A 6,000-nucleotide genomic window follows, 5' to 3' on the forward strand; every position below is an offset into this window, starting at 1 on the left:
GAAGAATTTTATAGTTTTTCTCATATGGCTTTCTCACATTTCTTATAACACAATTTATATAAAATGGATTTTAAATTTATATTTTATTATTTTGATATTTAGAAAACCATTAACTTTAGTATATTAATATTTTAACTGACTACCTTACTGAGCTCTCTAATTGTTTTAGAAAAGATTTAAAGTTGAGATTTTAGCTATACAAATCATATCATTGCAAACAGTGACAATTGTTCCAGGTTTTTTACTTTTATTTTATTTTGTATCAGCTCCTATATGAGGGTGGGGGTGGAAACCTGATTGCTGCGTACATAGGGGGTGAGAAAGGAGTGGGGAGCTCTGCAGCAAGTGCAGAGGCAAGGGCCATACTATTAGTTGGCTTGGTGAATGGTGCATTACTCAAAACCAGGCAACATCTATTGCTGGAGTTCAGATGTGTTTCTGGGGAAGTCTTCTGTATTAGCAGGCTGGCTACAACTGAAGTCTATGTCTACTAGGGGCTGAGAAACCTCTTTGGCAGGGAGCTAACAGAGTGTAGCCTCCAACAGGAAAGAGGCTGTCCCCAGTTGCTGACGGAATGCAACATGTCATCCACATGCTGAGGATTCCAGAGATTGCAGAGCAACTTTGACTTCTTCAGGGCTCCAGAGCAGCAGCATGGTGGACAGTGTGCTTATCGGCAGCATGGGCTGCCAGGCCTGGAAAATGGGATAGTACCTGGCAGAAGAAGCCCTGGTTCCAGGAGTAATCATGATACCTAGTGGCAGCAGCAGGAGCTGGACGATGCAGATCTCCCCGGAAGAAATGGCACGGGTGCTTGTCATGAAGCAGCTTCCAGTGTGCATGGCAGCACTTGATGGCACCAGAGATGGTGGCTGGGGGACTTCATGTGATACGTAACTGGGCTTGCCTGTGTGAGTCCATTTGAGGCAGCCCTTGGATATTCTAAAAGTATACAAGGGGGCTTTGAGGGGCTTAGGGACCTGTGTGGTAGACAACGTTAAGAGCCAGAAAAATATGGAGAATGAGTATTCCTATCATCCTCTGTACCCATGAGTGAAGGTGTGCCTGAAGCAACATGGGTTACCAAGTGAGGGGATTATTCCCAAACTGGCCATCAGAGCATTAGAAGAACAAGACCATTTGCTACTGCCTCTGGGGTTATCTCTTCATTTCAAAGTATTTTAGTAGGACAAACACACACACACACACACTCATACACACACAGAGAAGTAATCTGGGACACAGGGGGTTAAAGAATATTGAACAGGTTTTCTTTCTTACACAGACCCTGTCATACAGGCATACAGGGTCTCTGGTATCCTGATTCATTCAAGTCGTGGACATTTGGCTAGGGATTGAGAACCCTGTAAGACACGAAAATTACACCGTGGCTGGTTCAGGTTCTAGAGCTATAAAAATGATAATAAGACAGGGCTTAAGTAACTTTCATTTTGGTTTTCTAGTGCATTGCTTTCCTCCCTTTCTCCTTCCTTCCTTTCCTACATTTCTTTCTTCCTTCCTTCCTGGCTTGCATCACCTCCAAATAATTTGAAAACCTATATATTTCCTCTTACATTTATATTTCACATAGAAATATTAAAAATTGTAAACTTAAATAGTTGCAAATGGCACAGTTATCAGATTATTACATATTACCTATATGAGGGTGGGGGTGGAAACCTGTGCTTCAAATAACATTTTTTGAAGCTACAGAAGGAAGCTACAAGGCAGGCAGACAGGCGGGAAGGAAGCAAGGAAGACAATGCATTAGAAAACCAAAGTGAAAGTTACCCAAGTTATCTCTTCATAGAATGTGTCCCCCACATAATTAATTGACAAACCATTCCTCATCGTCAACCCAAACAGCCAGATTAAGCTTTCTTTCTGACAAAAAGGGGCTTCCTTGATCTTTTAAAATTCCATTCAAATGCATTCCTGGGATAATCATCCCACTTCTCAACTCTCATCCTAAAACAGAGGGAAGAAGAGAGAGTATAAGGAACAGGAATACAAACAGGCTAGGAGACTCACCTGAGTTTGTCGTTTGGATGCAGTGAGACTGTGCCTTATTTCTATTTTCTATTTCACTGGCTTCATTTGCCCTCGCAGAGCTCTTCCTCGGGGGTCATGCTTTTTCAAATTGCCCGTGGTTTTAGTGACCTGGAGGTCTTTCTGGCCTGAGGTGATGCTCCACAGTAAAACTGGAGAAGGTCATGCAGTTCTTCTGTGAGGAGGGAGAGGAGGATTGTAACAGGGGCGGTGATGGAGGGGACCCTGCCTCGCCATCAGAGGCTGTGCCAGGACAATCACTTTTAAGAAAAGACACGGATGTCGAGGACCCGGACCTTGATTCCTTCCAGTGTCCCGCCCATGTATTCCCCTCCCAGCCTTTGTATGCTCCAGAATCTTATGTCATTTAGAGGACTGATAAGGAACTAGCAAGAATGTGATGGAAAGGAGACAGCTCTGATTAAGTCATGAGCAGTGCAGAGGGCCTTCGTTCTTCTGCCGAGAGACAATCCTAAATTCAAAGCCCAATTTTCGTGTCTCAGCAGCCCACAGGGAGGAAGATCTGCCAAGTGAGGTGCCCACAACTGGAGCTCATTTATCTCATCTGTCTGTGCCATTTTAAGTGTCAGTTGGCCGGTCAATCGGTCGGACACACATCATCAACACCTGGAGGTTCATCCTATTACAAAAGAAGGAAGTTCTCGTGCCTGGGTTGCATTCTTCTGCCTGATCCTTCTCTCAGTGCTATTGGGTCTCTCCTACTCCCCTAGCCCCCAGGTTTCAGTAAAGAGGCCAGTCTTGACCTACTACAACCCACCCTTGCTAAGCCACTGGCTTCAAGGAGAGAAGTAATCCTCCCCCAGTGCAGTGTGTCCCGGGTGATATCTTGTCCACATTACACGGAGCCTCCATGAGTCTTCTCATCTCAGACAACGAGTCCTTCTCTGGATGTTCCCTGAGCTTTTTCCAATCATAACACTTAGAATGTTGACTTATGCTGACTTTTCTCCCTAAGTCATCAAGATGTTTTATTTCTCCTGCAGAACGGAAACTCTTTGGAGGTGGAGATTTTATTTTTCCTTTTAATTCATTTTTGTTCCCTCTGCAGCAGCAAGAACGTGGTGTCACACATAGTAGGTGTTCAACAAATATTAGTTCAATTAATAAACTTAGAGGTGACATAATATACACATAAAACAGGAGATGCGACTCAGGCCCCAAGTACAAATTCATGTAAAGACAAATATTTACAACGGACGTTTCAAACAGTCATACTGGATGTTATTGGCTCCATGTTATTGACAAGGAGTTTCATGGAGTCCAAGTGAATGGCCTCGTGTTTTGATGACATTTTGTGGTTAGGATATCAAACCTGTAACCAGAGGTCTGAAACTGAAGCCACCCTGCCTCTGGGCGTCAGGTGGCGCTCATGCACCATCAAAGAAGTTTTTGCAAATCCATCTGAAGTTTCTGTTTTACAAATGGGCTGTGGCTCTCAGGGAAATTCTGTAAAAAAATAGATTTCCTGTGGACTTCTGGGCCATAGCTCTAGTCCCCAAAGGGGAATTTAATACACATGCATGAAAGCCTCATTATAAAGCACGAAGCTTTATAATAGCTGTATTGAAGGGCAAATCCTCTTTCTGTGAACACAGACACTTTTCTTGCTTGGTCTTTGTGCTTTTTAAATAGCTTCCTTACAAAGAAAGAAAAGACTAAAGGAAAGAGCAGGGAAAGAAAGCTAAAGAAGCAGGGTATTTTAGACTGGAGAGTTACTGATAATCTACAAAGAAACCCAGGGCAGAAACCTGTGAATTTGGACAAATCACTTTCTCTGGGTTTTTCACATATGGAATGAGGACACTTGACTCAGTGTTTCCTGATCTTTAAAGGGAGGTGAATTTTTACACTGTACTGCCAACTCTCATCTCCTTTCTGTGCAAATGTGATTGTGCCTTGATCCCTCTCCTCCTGCCTTCTCTCCTCTCTTATTTCTTGGGTCTAAAGGGAGAGATTAGGGGTAGTTTATTGGTCTGCAGGAACCAAGTGGTTAAAGAGAAACGACAGGCTTTGCCATTTACCAATGATAAGACCCTGAGTTAGTGTCCTCCTTAAGCCTCAGTTTACTTATCGGTAAGATGGGGTTAAAAATACCTATTTGGAAAGGTTGTTTTTGTAAGTATTGAACAAAATAATATGTATACGATGAATCCTTCGCTTTCTTCTACCTTTGGATAGACAACAAATGCAGATGAAGGCTAAGAATTTGAGTTCACAACTTTTGTGGATTCATTTTCAGTCTTATGATTTCCAAGTCATCATATCTGTTTTGCTTCAATTGGGCTGACTCTTTGGGACATGATTGTCTATCCATTCATTCAGGAATGGAACAAATATTCATTGAGCACCTACTATGCTCCAGGTATTATACTAGGTACTGATGAGAATAAGACAACAAGAACAAAATCTTTGACCTCATGGAATGCATGTTTTGTAGCAGAAGTAAGCAGTAAACAAGTACACAGACATATAATGTGTAATTACAAATATTTATTATGAGGGAAATAAACAGGTGCCATGGTTTTTTAAAAAAGTAACAGTGAGGGGAAGAATACCTCAGATACCATGGCCAGAGAAAGCCTCTCTGTGGGAGGTCAAATCAAAATACAGTGGGAGTGGAGATAAAGTGAACCCTTCCCTGTGGAGTAGGTTGTGAAGCAGACCATGATCTGCTGAAAGATCTTTCTATTTATCATTCTTTTATTTTATATCATTTGAAGTTCTGGGATACATGTGCAGAACGTGCAGGTTTGTTACATAGGTAATACATATGCCATGGTGGTTTGCTGCACATATCAACCTGTCATCTAGGTTTTAAGCCCCGCTTGCATTAGGTATTTGTACTAATGCTCTCCCTCCCCTTGCCCCCGACACCACAACAGGCCCTGGTGTTTGATGTTCCCCTCCCTGTGTCCATGTGTTCTCATTGTTCAACTCCCACTTCTGAGTGAGAACATGTGGTTTTGGTTTTCTCTTTATCATTTTCAAATAGCAAATGCAACTATATATATAACAATGTAATGATACCATCCGTTCTTCAGTTTACATTGGCATATTTCTTTGGGATATCCTATCAGATTTGTCTTCTTAGCCTAATACTTTTCCTTCAGCCTGGCCCAGAGTAGGTGCTCAATAAATGCTTACTGAATGAATAAATGGTTACAGCAATCCCCTAATGTAGGCAAGGCAGACACCCTAATGTAGGCAAGGCAGATAACCTAATGTAAGCAAGGCAGATATTATTGACCCATTGCAGAAATATTAAATCTCTGAATTATAGGGACAAGTCATATGGTTCACAAGGGAGTGGAGTGAGAACAAGATTTTTTATTTTTTTTGAAAAATGTTTACTCCAGTGTTCTTTTGTTTTCATCTTTGGAACCAAGGTCTCATGCTTATGTTTGTGGGAGTTCTCTTTCATATATAAGAATTTTTGGGTGAGATTCAGTACAAATATCTGACAGAAAGTCAGTGTAATCTTGAATAGAATGAATTGTTTTTAAGTAACACTGGCGTTAATCTGAGTGGGGTGATCCACACCACTTACACTCCACCCATAACATTCTGGACAGGCTTATACCTGACTGTTGTTGATTGTTGGCCATGTTTCACAAACCAATGATTAGCTCCAAAATTGTAATGCTTCTGTGAATTGTTATTGAAGAATGGCTCCAGTATTCCTGAGGAAGATGTAGTGGCAGCATCATACATAGTGTAGAAAATCAATCAGTTTTAGCAGTGAGGGACGGATTCCTTCACATTCCTGTCTATAATCACTTCTCCTTTGTCTCCTTTGTAAACATTTTTTTTTTTTTTTTTTTTTTTTTTTTGTATAAGGTAAAGTTCAGAGAGATCTCATGTGTTGGAGGATTAAATAGGTGACTACCGAGATGCTTGGATAGAACTATTTGAAGAGAACATCTCTGGCCA

The sequence above is a fragment of the Rhinopithecus bieti genome, unplaced genomic scaffold (assembly GCF_001698545.2).
Source record: "Rhinopithecus bieti isolate Rb0 unplaced genomic scaffold, ASM169854v2 scaffold_13674, whole genome shotgun sequence".
NCBI lineage: Eukaryota > Metazoa > Chordata > Mammalia > Primates > Cercopithecidae > Rhinopithecus > Rhinopithecus bieti.